Source organism: Ylistrum balloti, unplaced genomic scaffold (genome assembly GCF_031769215.1).
Source record: "Ylistrum balloti isolate Yb309-2 unplaced genomic scaffold, AGI_CSIRO_Ybal_v1 Utg369916, whole genome shotgun sequence".
NCBI lineage: Eukaryota > Metazoa > Mollusca > Bivalvia > Pectinida > Pectinidae > Ylistrum > Ylistrum balloti.
In genome coordinates this window covers 427,060-443,044 of record NW_026782036.1, presented here as the reverse complement: position 1 = coordinate 443,044, position 15,985 = coordinate 427,060, and the positions used below count along the sequence as shown (strand labels likewise).

General features: G+C 34.6%; 1 protein-coding gene across 2 annotated transcripts in view; it reads right to left on the bottom strand.

Moving 5' to 3' along the window:
* LOC132546787 (uncharacterized) overlaps window positions 1-15,734 on the bottom strand; it is a 31,575-nt gene extending 15,841 nt beyond the window's left edge. Inside the window, exons 1-2 of one of the 2 annotated variants that reach the window (XM_060210503.1) lie at window positions 15,722-15,734; window positions 15,390-15,493 (exon numbers count right to left, since the gene is read on the bottom strand). The gene's annotated coding sequence lies outside the window, so the exon portion shown is untranslated. Of the gene's footprint in view, window positions 1-472; window positions 530-15,389; window positions 15,494-15,721 lie in introns of those variants that run through there. The other variant, XM_060210504.1, reaches the window with a different exon arrangement.
* Between the last annotated feature and the right edge of the window lie 251 nt (window positions 15,735-15,985).

Sequence of the window (15,985 nt, the reverse complement as noted above, 5' to 3'; positions counted from 1 at the left end):
AGTCTAGCCTAGACCACTGGCAACCTGCCAATGTTGTATGGACTACCATACTCGTGCAGATGAAATGCCTTCAGTGAATATGAACCTGCTGATAACCTTCTATATACACTAGTACCTACAAGTTTAAAAAAACGCAAGCGAAGCTTTCTGTTGTCAGTTTTAGAGTGTCCAATCCACGTGACTTCTTCTCGAAGATTGGTCCACCGGGTCTGTTGTGTCTGTATGTTCATGTAAAGGCCCTCTGGCGACATAGTAACTCCGGTGACGTAATAAACAGCACTAACTGGTGGTTACGCCGACCGTATACACTCCAGAGTAACTACGGTTTGCCGTTGATCACATGACCTCATTGTGGAATGTGATAACATCCTGTAGTGCACCGGTTGCCTTGGTTACCTTCCGCCGGGACAACAGACGAGGGACTGCCCCGTATCAAAGTTCATACTAACCTTATTTAACGGGCACCGCTTACCTGTATTTTTGTCTGTCACTACGCTGTTCACGATTTATTAACGAGATACCGTACGAGGTCTGATAGTGCTGGTGTTCCAGTGTACGGTCGTCGACAGTTGTCCGACCAAGCGCCACACAAGCGCTGTAAATAATCGATTAAGACTCGCGAACAACACTAAAAAGTTGGCTCACTGCCAAATGCTTAGAAAGTTCGTCTGCTTTCGGTAGCCATAAGAAACAAACATAATCATCCAGTAAGTTGTACAATTGCAAATAGTAATATAATTTTCTGACAATAATAATATATTACATAATCAGTTTGCTTTAAGAAAAAAACCGCACATTTTTTGTTGACAAACAGTGATTGAAAAAAGGACGCACAGCGTTACTTCTAGCTAGCGTGCATGACCGGCCAATGAATAGACGTTTGCTCGCATTTATTTCCATGGTAATATAAATTGCGACTCGCCATTCTTCGCCTGACATTCAACAATACAAGTCAGGCTTTGAGGCCTCCGCTCGCCATAATAAGCTCCGTGTATTATCAGTGTAACAAAAACAACTGGAACTATCGCGACGTTGAAGTTGCGGTTGAGTGCGTTTAAATACCGCATGAATAGGAGGGGTTTGGCCCCCATTCAATTAGGGTGATACTATCGTTGGCAAGTGTCCAACTTGGTCTATTAGTGGGAACTCATAGCAATAGTAAAATCGATGGCGACTTGTATTTGTTAGAATAAATTACTTCCTCTGTCGACAAAAGCTGATTATTTGTGGGATTTGAACTACTTTATTGAAAATAGATTATTCAATTCTAACTTCAGAAATGTTACTTTGGTTTGATATAGAAAGAATCCACCATTCTGTGTAGAGATACCGTAATTGGCATAAAATCTGCCACTAGTCAGCCGTTGCGTAAATAATTCGGTAAACTCCACTGCCTTCTTCCATAAAAGCTGAGAGGACTGTTTTTCACTAAATTGAATCAATAAAACCTTCTAAAGTAACCATGTTACAATTAAAAGATCTATAATCAGCATAATACACTCAGCATCCTGACGCAATATTCTGTGAAAGTCGGTTTTTACCTTTTTCAATTGTCGTTCTCCTTTTCTGCACATATATTCCCTAAATACCAAGTACTTTAAAGAAATGACACCTTCCATCATATAATTCGTAAAACCAAATTTCCATGACAATTTGTCTGTTGAACTAGTCCATCCGTTATACCACTGATAATTTATCATTGTTAGGATTTTGATACCTCATTCTCTTGGTGGAAAAAGCATAAACTTCTTCGTGTAATTAGTGAAACAGACACGTTTCGTGTAATTAGAGAAGCAGACACGTTTCGTGTAATTAGAGAAGCAGACATGTTTCGTGTAATTAGTGAAGCAGAAATGTTTTGTGTAATAAATGAAGCCGACATGATTCGTGTAATTAGTGAAGCAGAAATGTTTTGTGTAATTAGTGAAGCCGACATGTTTCGTGTAATTAGTGAAGCAGACATGTTTCGTGTAATTAGTGAAGCCGACATGTTTCGTGTAATTAGTAAAGCAGACATGTTTCGTGTTATTGGTAAATCAGACATGTTTCGTGTAATTAGTGAGGCAGAAATGTTTTGTGTAATTATTGAAGCCGACATGTTTCGTGTAATAAGTGAAGCAGACATGTTTCACATATTTAATGAAACAGACATTAGTTTCGTGTAACAAGTGAGCAGACATGCTTCACTTAATTAGTGAAGCAAGCATGAGTTTCGTGTAATTAGTGAGCAGACATGCTTCACTTAATTAGTGAAGCAAGCATGAGTTTCGTGTAATTAGTAAGCAGACATGCTTCACTTAATTAGTGAAGCAATGCATGAGTTAATGTTTGTTCGTGTAAATAGTGAAGCAGACCGGTTTCGTGTCATCAGTGAGCAGACATGAGTTTCGTGTAATTAGTGAGCAGACATGCTTCACTTAATTAGTGAAGCAAGCATGAGTTTCGTGTAATTAGTAAGCAGACATGCTTCACTTAATTAGTGAAGCAAGCATGAGTTTCGAGTAAATAGTGAAGCAGACCGGTTTCGTGTCATTAGTGAGCAGACATGAGTTTCGTGTCATTAGTGAGCAGACATGCTTCACTTAATTAGTGAAGCAAGCATGAGTTTCGTGTAATTAGTAAGCAGACATGCTTCACTTAATTAGTGAAGCAAGCATGAGTTTCGAGTAAATAGTGAAGCAGACCGGTTTCGTGTCATTAGTGAGCAGACATACTTCACTTAATTAGTGAAGTAAGCATGTTTCAAGTAAACAGTGGTAACTGACTGGTGTAACGATATGACACTAGTTTAACAAAATTTCACGAGTTAAAACTTCACATGTCAAGACTAAATTGTGCATAATGGCACGATTTTCACTTCTGAACGTCAAATGGTCATAGGATATTTCTATATAATACGGTATCTTTAAAACACCATTAATACATCCCACTTTATGACACGTCTATCAGTTCTGCTAAAAAAAACCAAACAAAAGGCTTGTGTTGCCTATAATTACGTGAACAACTAGTGGCGAGATGACTATTGTTCGTTCACGAACGAATCGTCAGACACAACAGAGGTCTGGCAAGATACCAAAACATGTTCGCATACACAAAACTAATATTTAAAGATACTATTTTCTACATCCATCAGAGCATATTAGGAAAAATTTCACACAGGTAACTGATTTTGATAAAATCACTATAAACTATTTAATGCAAAACACATCCTTAACAATAAGGCTCTAAAATGTTTTTGTTCTAAAACATAAACTTTCCAGGTTCATTTGAATTAAAAACATTCACGCAACAGTGAAATGCTGTCATGTATTGATATCGATGCATTGCAATACCTAAATTCAAAATTTGATCATTCACCTACACCTGTCACCACTTCATAAAAAATATCAGTCTTCCGTCAGAAGCGAGAAGAATGCTGTCTGATATTCAACAATACTTGTATAAAAATGACTATAAAGTGACTTATAAAAGTTTTTGTCATAATTTTTCATGGTCCATGATGTTTATTGCAATGGTTTTTGTTACAAATTGAGCACTCATTATAATTTCTGAAATCACAATTTTTTGTTACATTTTTAAAAGTAGATAGTGTGACTCACCAGATACCTTTACATACATAACATGGGGATTGGGATGATTGATATAGCAGATATCAGAAATAATGATTTAAGAGAACATAATTGAAGCATTTCTTTACAATGATGAATCGACATACACGTAAAATTGAAGATAGTTACCCGCACAACAATAACTTATTTCTCAATTGTCAATCTTCCTTTCCTCAGCAGTAAGACTAGTTTATTTGTTTTGGACTGAAATTCATTTAGTGACGGTACATGAGATACCTTTTGTCGTCGATGATGTTAATATTTCAACACTTTGAAAGCTAAGAATGGACATATCAAACATTCGATTAAAACAAATTAGAGGTGTTCATAGTGACTTTTTTGCATTAGCCGGCTTCATTTATAAATGCATATAAGGTTTGGGAGCATGAACCGGTCAATCTAACAAAGCACACATTTTGTGATATCGTACATTAAATTTCACCGAAACATTTTAAGTGGTTTATTGTAGAATGACATGGGTAATCGCTGACAGAAAAATTCCCTATTTCGAAATTTCCTGCCTGTCAGCAACCCTCTTTCATGTCGGCAATCCTCTTTCATTGAGTCTCTAAGATGATTTGCATTTTTCACGGGAAATCCTCGGAACGGATAGCAGACGACTGTTTTCAGACTTTTCTAGTCAATGTCATAATAAGATAGGTCATCCGATGTGAAATGAAAAGTAAAAGGGGTAAATGGTCGGGTCCGTACCATCCTGAAGTTTGATAAAATACTTTGCCTATTGTTCAATAGTACTAAAACTGAAAAGGGTCATAACTCTGCAAATTACTATTAAATCAGTTTCATTTGAAATATTGTTTACATTAGGCTGCATGCCAAGTTTCATTAAATCTATTCCTAATTACTTACGTTGTCATGTTCACAAGGCCCAAGGTAATCAAACTGCAAAAGGCCATAATTTTGCTGCTAACAATCGAATCAAACACAATGTCGAACTCATACTAGATCTAATTGATATAAATCTGTTCTTACTTACTAAATCTATCGTGTTCACAAGGTTCAATAATAATAAGAATTATTTATACAAGACTTAATACCAAGTTTCATCAAAGTTAGTTCAAGTTCACTCAACTGTCGTTTTAACAAAAGAAAAAGTTAATACACGACAATTGATGAAGAACAATCAACATGCCCTAAGGCCCATGGTAAGAAAATGCAAAAGACCAGAACTCTTTTCATCACAATCTGTTCAAATTTACTCACATAATGGTATAGTGTTCACAAGGTCCAATGCAAATGAAACTACAAAGGGCTATAACTCTGCAAATGACAATCGAATCAGACACATTGTTGCTCTTATCACATATCTTAATGATATAAGGCCGCATACTAAGTTTCATTAAAATCCAATATGCCAAGGGCTATAACTCTGAAAATTACGATCAAAACGGTCCCATTGCCAAACTAACTAGAGATAGTGTTGATATGAGGCTACATGAACTATTTATATTTTCATCGATATGTCAAATTATAACTAATTTGAATTCAATTTCGCGCAAAGGAATGAATGCACAATTAAGTTAATATATAAATTAATTAAATTATTCAAAATATGTTTATTTAGTTATTGATCTCTATCAATCAAATCTACTACACATGGTCAATGTTGTTAATTCATTCCCTGATTAAATTAAGTTATTACCTAAGCTCTATCCAGGCAGTTCGCATGAAGGTCAGTGTATACTAATCTTGTGGAAAACCCTGTTTATCTATTGTGTAAAATTACTTCAGCAACAATTTCATATTATTTTGGTATAAATAGACCTCTCTTGGTCTGCCAATGGGAGAACAAAAAGATAAAAGTTAATGGCACCAGCACCAAAACTAACCACTAACTACTAACCATAGTCCAATGGACAGGACTTTAAATGGTGGCCCGTTTGAGGACTATCCAATATTGCACAAAAAAAATCCTCCTGAGGTTATCAATAATATGAGTAGGCACTTAACAGGAGCCCCATATAAGTCCAAATTATCCATGACTTCATTCCACCATGGTATCCATGAAAAGCATAAACCTGTAAGTTCCTCCTTGACTGATGCAAGTGACCCATTTCATAACTTTATAATTTCATGAAATGCCTCCATCTGTTGTTAAGTTTGAAAGTGGCTGTAAAGGGCTGTTATTTATTGCATTGGTGCTCATGTATATCTTCTGACAGTGTTATAGAACTTTCGAATATAAATATGTATTAATGAAAACAAAATCAATTCAGTATTGTTTGTTGTAATGAAATACACTGGAAAATAGCTTATCTTGATTTTTTTATTTAGGTATAACATGAAATGCCTTATGGAATGAAAATTAAAACTAGAAATGTCTGGGAAGCATAAGTGTCATACAAGTTGATGACTCTATGAATAGTAACTAGAATGTTGTCATTAGCAATAATTAATTCATTGAAAACCTCGACAACAAATAACTTCATTATAATACAAAAAATGAAGCCAACATTAATTACATCAAACATCAAATGAAAACTTCAAAATAAATCTGTAACAAAGGCAAGCATAACCAAATAAAACCCGAATAATATTATCTTCTATTTTGCTTCTTCTTGACAAGCTATCTTAACACGCATTTGTCTTGTACATTTAGGCGATTACTATATTTCGCCTAGTAATATGGTTACTTCTGAATTCAGGCCAGATTAGGTTCAAACACAATTTACATGCAAACAGAGTGCATGTGTCTACACAGATGTTTGCTTTTGAGCAGATTAGACCAGGTAGGCACATCACCACAAGAGATATTAATGAGGAATCTGATTACTGAAAAAAACGTATCAGCAAGTCTTTCGCAGCCTTATATACAGTTTCTTTTTCTCAAATGTGCCACAGAAATGAACTCCTATAGCACATGACTTTATATTCTGTCACAGAAAGTGTGTCATTCTAGCGCTTCCCAATCAAAACGGTGCTGTTATCATAAAATGACTTCCTTATGTCACATAATGCAACCCGAAGACATAAACATAGCTGAAAGAGATGCCTGTTAAAACACGGAGACACAGAAGCTCAAACAAGACATCATCAGGTATTTATGTAACAGAACAAAATCAATTACAAGGTATGTCTCAACTTACTGCTGTATAAATTTTTAGCGATATTGTAATCATGCAATCAAATTTTTGTTCAAAGCCATATAGAAAGAGTATTAAAGATTTGAAATGTACATTTGTATAGGAATTAAGTTTCATCCTATCTCACATATCTGTGGTAAAATGTAACTTACAAAACACATCAGTCTGTTTGGCATTATGCCATAAGCTCAATTATTGGGTGGTGATACTAACTGTACTAAAGTGTTTTGATAACAATGATAGTGATTTCAAAGGCATAATGCCAACACAAATAAGGTATCATTGTAAATCAATAGTGATCACATTTGTAAGTCCCACTCCACAAATGCATGAATTTAACTTTCAGTGACTGAGATGTTAACCTTTGTGAATGGGTCACCTGTGATGTGACCCTTGTAGGTCCAGCTAGTTTCTCTAACGTCTTCTGTAAAGACATCAAAGAGTCGAATAGCTGCTTCATTCCATTGCATGATCACAGGAGGCCAGACAGTGAAACCCCATGAAAATCGTGGAGATTTCTTCATGTCTTCTACCAAAGGGATATTGAACACACCAGACTAGATCTGGCATCTACATTGCAACATTGCAAATCTTAGTATTTTCCTTTCTTTACCATCTGCTTTATTTTCTGTACTTTATTCTTTCTTGGTTTCTATCTTGACTCCCGGCATCAGGATCCTAGCTGTTGTGGATACATTGAATCCCATGAAAACAAAACATAACTTAGGTCCCTTTTGCACTTCCATCTGGACCAAAAAAGTCATATTTATTTGAATTTAAATTACTTCTGTTGTTAAAAAACTTATTTTACAGATAACTGCATAGCATTTGCTCATTCTTCTCACTATGTTTTCTGTTCCTGGTGCCTTCTTTTCCAAAATGCTTTGATCACATGTTCAGTGACCAACAGTAAGTGGGGTTCTGGGTTCAATTTGCTGTACAAGACAACCCTATAACATATAAATAATCATTGCCTTTTTTTAATTGAGCTAGTAAGCAGAAGGGACTTTCACGTATGATGTGTTACTAGGTGGGATGTCATGTTTCTGTGTCAAGTTCTGAGACTGTCATATGATGGCACTACAAAACATCTCCGAAAGCCAATTATCAGTGCAAGCCACTTTCATGAGAGCTTGACTGCTTAACCATAAAAAGTACAAATTCTGTTTCAGAATGGCAATAACTTTCTACAGGTTACATTATAAAATATTTGTTAACAGTATGTGAATATGAAATGGAAAGTAATGCCTGTTTAGATAGTTAATAACCTCTAGGTTCTAGTTCATATTCTAACCCATGGTCATTCTTGAAATCTGTAAATACATAAAACATGATATTTCTCATCAAAGAAGTCATAAGAGTTTGAGTAATTGTTTTTTAGATAGTGGTATGTGCCATTCCTGACATTTTCCATCCTTCTGATATGTAATTTTTCATTCTGCAGCTCCACTTAGAATTATCATAATCATTGACAAATGTGCCTATGGAATCTACTGAAATGATATATCTTGGAAATCTTTTATGCATAGACTGGCGACTGAGGAGAGTGATTTCGACATAAATGGATTTTACATGTTCACGTAGTTTCTCTTATTTCTCAATAGAGACAGTCGTAATGTATGATAAGCAAATAAAACTTTTCATTCCAATATACCATTAACTATTTCTAATCAGTCAATAACATGTAGGTATGGCTTTATTGTTTCAAAGCTAAGCTAACTGCAGCACTGTATATATTTTATACAGCCATGTATATATCATCTGATCAAACTTAACATATGTATTTCTTAAAATAACTTCATACGTCAGAGTTACACAAATGTCATGCTACAATCAAAGATAATGTTTGTAACATTTTAGTGTTATTGGCTTTGTCAACCTGCCTACAGATTGTTTTCTTTTCAAAATTCTCAATGTAGTGACAAAGCTTTTCAATATTGGTATGACTTCATATGTGAAAAATTTAACAGAAATTCTTTGAGTTAAAAAACTAGAGAAATAAATTGATCATAATGACCAAATGAGAACTTGATCTACACATTATCTTATACATGTGCATGCCAAATTACAGTTCTGTCTCTGTAACAGGATAAATGAGTTAAGATGAAATTATGACTGAACAACAGACAATTTTTTTTAATTCTTCATACGGAATTGCTAATGCATGTCTGGTGATGGGTCAGTTTCAGGCAAAGTGTCTATGTAGAAGCTGGTGACAATTTCAACAAACAATTAACATCATACAGGAGTCTCAAAGCCAAGATAAAAATGGTCTTGCCATTAGACACAACCTCTCCAGCTTCATTTATTGGTGATATCAGCTTTCCAAGAAACCCAAGGAGGGATGGAAACAAACATACCCAGGTTGCTATGGTTTGTTTTCCGATCTATCAAACTTTCACAACTACTTTGCTGGTGCAAGAAGGCAAAAACAAAATTTATTCATTTTTTTCTCAATCATATAATCTTTTTTCTTTTGTCATAGAGAAAATGTAAGTGTGTAAAATGTGCATTTCTGGTCAAAACCAAAATACATGTACCAGAAAAAAAAAAGATCTCAAATAATGTTAACCTACATGAAAAAGACGGGATACATGTTGGCCAGCCATGAGGTCATGGAATTTTAGTATGGATGATGTCTTATTACTATTATCACTACACTTCCGTTATTTCAAAATTCATCACTCCATGGAAGGGTTCCTGGTGTAGATGGCAGCTCCACTAACAAGTATGAGGTCAATCTTAGGCCATTCAGTCAGTTATCAAGTTAAAGTGTCTTGGACCCAAGGACATTGACAGCACAGAATGATCCATTTCACAGCTCCCTCTAAAACACAAACCACTAAAACACCACCTGTACTAATGAGCCGCAAACACATTAGACCTTCATCCAAACTTATGAAGACCAACACTCTAACTAAACTGTATATTAATCCACTTAGTTTTAATTAATAATGTACCTTTTGTTGCCTTCAATTGCTGGTACATGATTGGCCATCTGTTCAAATTCCTGTGATTGATTGATAGAGTAAAAAAAAATTTTTTATTCATAAAATACACTCCAAAAAAAGTATGGTAACATAATATGTCTTTTTAGTGTGAGCAATCACTCATTTTAACATTTGTCTCATGGAGTACTCTGTGTTCTGTTTCCTTAAAGCAAAAACCCCACTGCACATATAGTATTGCCAGATAAGAAGGTCAGTATTGCTTGCAAACATTTCTAGCAAAATTGACCTTTATGCATTTGCATCACCAGACACAAAACACAATACAATATAATTATATAAATACTTTTTACTAAAATTCTACTTATCGTAGATAGGCAGTAAAATAAATTTGACCTCAAACAGTTTGGTTGAACATGCTAGGTCATGATAAGTTGAAGCAGTAGATCTTATAGGGGCTTGTATTGGTAGAAATTTTGAAGTGCCTCAATGTCTTGTGCAAAAATAGAAGATTTTGGTACTCTGTGTTTGACAATCACACATTCTCAGGCCTTTACATAATGTTTTCAAACTTTCATCCTGTTTTTAAGCATCTTGATTACTTACACTTTGGAGGAAACAAAGTGGCATTAATTACATATAGCTGAATACCATATTTAATTCACAGAGCTATATCCACCATACGTTAATGATTAACCAAATCTTTGTGAGCTCAAGAAATAATCTTGGCAAAGTGGGCATGTACACTCGAGAAAGCCGAGGTTCTGCAGGTTTACCAACTTTTTTAAAAATTACCAAGTATACCCAGTTTTGGATATTTCTTCTTCAACATCACACTTCATGGCAGATTTTAACCCGACATTACAATTATATTTTAACTTCAAACATGTGTGTAGACAAATTTAACTCAACATTGTGGCTACAATCTGATGGATGAATGTATTGCAATAGTCACAATGCATATCATTTGAGACAAAATTCTGATTCTATCAAGCCAAACCTTTAGTATTTGTAAGCACTGACATGCCTTCCAGGCATTTACTCAATGATCATCATTTAGGGGAAGTCACCATGATTTTTTTTCAATGTCACAATGGATGATCTATAGTTCTATGATCTACAGCTGGTTAAAATAAAATCACAAACAACTTATGGTTTTACACAGTGAAGTTCATGGGCTAACTCTACACAGTCTGTGATCAATCAAGACCTACACCATGACATTGTTCCTGCAAACTGGTTTCTAAGCAACTTAAACAAGTGTAACCGTCATCAATGAAAATGTTTAATCCCACATTATCGGTGAATGATTAATTTCAGGTTATAAAATCTTCCCAAAACAAAACATGAATAAACAATGACTGCTGCTACTTCCATTAACGTTGATTTTATTCATGAAATAATGTTTAAAAGATTATTTTAAATGTGTTTATATTGCAATGAAACTGAACAGAATATAAGATTCTATTTATCACAATTGCCTTTAAGATAGATCTGCAAGCATTTATGAAAGCAGCATGACTGATACAGCATCTTAATGGTAACATAATTCTTTCTTTGGCAACATCACAATGCATATGAATTACACCTGAGCTATCACATAAGAACTGAAACAATGGAAACCTTTAGCCAATAAATCTAAGACTTTTTGATAATTTGTAAAACTAACATTCTTTTGGAACTTTTGATACATGAATTGGGATGAGCATAAAGGTTTTTGCCAATGGGAATGATACCTATAAGTTTTATCTCTATTGTGATGTCTTATAATAATCAAATGTGTGCTTTGATTTTATTACATTACAAATCACAACAGATAACAATTCTAATCATTATGTATCACACAATCACTTGTGAACATTCTGATTTCCATCTATATCTACACTTTAAGAGGGCAGAGTAGTGCAAACAAGAAATCAACAGAATTTTCTACTTTCCATTTTTAAAGTTAAAATGCAGAAAAGGTTGAAGTACATTAACTCTGTCTATGACAAACGGCAACTTTTTATATTGTGTAACAATCATCAGTTGTGGGGGTAGGCATGTGTAAAATTGGGTGGACGTTCTTTATGAGATAAAAAGTATTTACAGTACATGAGACATGCCGAAGATTAAATAACACATAACAATTTATGCCACTGCAGTGATTTCTAAGACTGTAAATTCTTTGTGTACATGGAAAAGATTAAAAATATGCACATATTGATTTGCAAATCTGATAATCCTTCAAATAGAATTCTCATTTATTACAAGTATTCCATCCATGAACCGGAAAGTGATATGTCAACTTGTTAGGTAACAAGACCTCCTCAGACATTACTAGATGAAATGAGTATCAAGGAAGCAAAGTAATGCACTCGCCTTTCATCTAGCTGTCTGGGGTTCAACTCCCGGAATGCAAGTGGAAACGTATGGGGTCACCTGCCTGAGTACCTGGGCTTTCCCCGAGTACTCTGGTTTCCTCACACACTAGGACCTCTCGTATACTTCATTCTGGGACAACAAGAATGATTAATATAAACTGGTAACTTGTTTCACAAATGTTTAAAATAAATAAATTAACAAAGGCCTCAAGCAGGATGAACACAATGTTCAAAATTAACTAAATGCAACTAAAAAAATGTGAGTTAAAGACATATTATGAGTTCAAAGATACCACAATATTTTCAAGATATTGTGTGCATTTAATATCAAATATGATATCCTGCTATGGTGTTGTTACATTTGGAAGTCTGTTAGATTTTGCATATATTTTAAGATACAATAAATTTACATCAAGGAACACGTTTTTGCCATGAAATGTTCAAGCGCTATAAATAGTTTGAATATTATGTGGTTATTTGGTTATCAACATGCCCATACAAAACCTTTTTTCACAGTATTTGTAATAGGAATTTTTTTTCACTCTTTTCACGAAGCACTCAGTGAAATGTAATGTACCATTTATGAAGTATACATGTTGGACACTAAAAATAAACTTCCAGTCTTTTCATTTTGGAACTGTTCCTTTGTACTGTTTCGGTTTTGTTTTGTTTTTAAGTATCAATCAATTTATGATAACATTAACTGATTTCATTATATTATACAATAACATGCAATGAACACAATTTTAAATTTTGCAGGCACAAGATCCCATTTCACTTTTTGCTAGTGGTTCAATAAGCTAATTTCAACCACTGTGACAATTGTGACTATGCCGTATTGGATTTAACTTTCATAGGGCAATAAATATGCAGTGAATGAAACAAATTTGGTTCAATGCATATTTGCTTTTAGTGTTTACAGATCTTTATGAGTTATAATCCAGACAGGTTACTGTCAGTATACAGCAGTTTTAACTGCATCTGTACACTGGTGTGATGTGGCACATGTTATGTCAGTTCATGTATCAAAAAGTCAACTCTCAGGTTCATAAATTTTTGTGTACACATTTATGCTCTATTCACTAAACATTTTCATAATTCAGTACAAAGGTGGAGAGTCATCTATAAAGAACAATGAAATTTCTCAGTGCATCTTCAGGTATTTGAAAGGCAAAATTCAATCTGGGCTGATCTATGTAATGCAACAGTTTGGTAATTAAGTTGTGAAAAACAAACTGTTACAGAATTGGTGCCGTGACCAGGTTTCAAACCTGATTTACCTACCGCTCCTGACAGAGGGTCATCAACAGTGTATTTACGCTCAAGAGTATTTGGGTGAAGGATCCCATTGACATTCATATCACGCCAAATATATTGCAGGATTTTGCTTTTCAAGACAATCATTGTCATATGAACTATTTCAAACAGTTTTGATTTTATGTGATATATTGCGCTGTGATATTTCTTGTGTTCTTAGGACTATTTGACATTCAATTTTCATGACTGTTGGTATGTATCATTTGTCGATAAATGTCATGTATTGTCTTAATAACATGCCTGTTTTTCAGAAGAGGAAGGAATGTAATGGGAATGGATATTTGAAAGTTGTGTCCCTTTATGCAAATTGAGTATTTCTGTATAAGTGTATCTATTATTCAAATTGTAAGTCAGCTGATTGTGTAAGTGATTGTATTTTATGTCAAGAATGTATGACATATGTAGTTTGAGAGTATTTGTATACCTGGGAGATATCGTATATGAGGTGTGAGTGTTGTGATATGGATTTATACTAATTGTTATCCTGCAACTGGCACCGCTGTTGTCAGAATACACCTGCCCCATATATTTATGCTCTATTTGGCAGTGAGGGAAAACAGCTTTATTTCAGCATGCGCAGTAATTCAACATAATTACTCTCTGAATTTACTAAAATATTACATTTAGAAATATAAGTAGTTGCTGAAATAGGCAATTTTACATGTTGTAATGAACAAGATGATGAATGAAAATTAATAAAATCGCTGTAATATCCAATGAAGTTTGGAGATATGTTTCCGAGCAGAGCAATTATTTTGGCGTCCGTCATCAGCAAACCTAAGCGTAACTTCAATGTCAGGTAAACACAGGTTGCACAACAAATCTGTTCCATTCATAATTCGATTTTCAATCAATGTTGCAGGATAAATAGAATTAGGTTAGTGTTTTTGAAATATAAGTTGTATTTTGGCTCGGGACCGCCAGAGGCTTGCCACTTTCATATTTTAAGACACTGAACATGTTTTCTCAATATCTATAATATCATTGTCCTGAATGTGTTATTGAATATATGTGAAAAATATATTGTTAATTGTGAAGGAGCTGAGGGAGTTGGGAAAATATACAGAAGTGATTGGCTGGTTTTTTCCCAAGTTTGATGTATGTTGTGTGGTTTTGATAGTTTCAGTTTATTTTAATTATTATTTTTAAATAGTGAAAATCAAACTGTCACAGAACTATTTTAATACTGAGTTTTGAATAAAGGTAAACAGAAAAACAGTCAAACAAATTGAGTAAGTTAATTTCATGCTATTTCTTAGAAACAATTCAACCCCAACATAGTTGGAACAGAAGTTATAGAAACAAACTTGTTGATGTTTCTTAACTTTCACATCAATGATTTAAAACCCCAGTTGGGACAGAAGTTAGGCAAACAAACTTATATGAAGCGGATAATTCTTTCTCTACTTCCACATCAATTATTAAAAACCCCAACAGTAGGAACAGAAATTAGGAAACAACCCTACATGAAGTATTGGTATGTAATAGACCTACTTTCGCTTGCCATACATGATACAGCGCTGATAATTCAATCATTTGTAAGTTCACAAATTATAAAACATAATTTAGACCATAACAGTGAAATTATGGTATATATCATATAATAAATGTGAAAAAGTAGGGAAAAAATCTTAACGACTATGATAACAACAACTGCGTAGGTGTTACTTCTTGATATAGCGGCCAATGTTTACATCGAGACTGACAGTGTCTCAGTAGCTTGTCATACAGCAGGCCTAACTCGAGCAAGCCCTATTCAGACTTCGATTTCATTTACAAATAGTAAACAACACAAATTTATGTACATATTTTGTCATGCTACCTGTTTTACTTATCAATAATTATGTAAGCCTTACACCCATCCCATAATATTGTGGCATGCCGGAGGTATCGACCGGTATTCCAATCGAGCCCTCGTTGTGACCTGACCCGCAGAGTTTTGATCAGCTGCCGTCTTCCTCCATGTGCCGACACGATTCGCGACAAAAGTAGCTAGAGTCAAGTTAGTATCTATCAAAATCATAGATGCCGACAGGATATTATACTTACATATTTTCACATAATTTCTTCGTCCCACGTGTGGCCTTTGTTCTGTCGTCAAGGTAATGTAAGTTCAACTCCACATAAGTTTGTTCGCCGCGTGCTCGGCGAGGCTATGGTGCCAAAACAAAATCTATTTTTAGACTTGGGCTAACGTGATCACCGAGGTGGAACAAAACTCAGTCTTGTGGCCTTAGGCTTATGTTCAGACCTTGACGTGCATGAAAAATGAGACAGCGTTATGACAAAAGAAAAGACATGAATGTGCTTATATTGTTTGTGAAAGCAGAATTATTTTCTCGTGTTAACCTGCTATGGATGTGCAGTTCGATCGGTCTTACCTGAGGCGCGACGTCCCTTTCCTCGTTGTCGTCTGCAGTCGCGAATGATTGAGCTTCGACGCGACACCTTTAAGTTGGCAGCGTGATTATGACGTCATCATGACGTATCGAATTTTTTGTATAACCTAGCAACATGACAAAGTTAGGCAATCTGCCAATATTCGTTATATAACACTGATTATTTCAAGGTTAGACAAACTAAAGAATAAAAAGTTAAAAAAAAAAAACTAAAATCAATTTTCCATTTTAGTAAGAATCGTACGA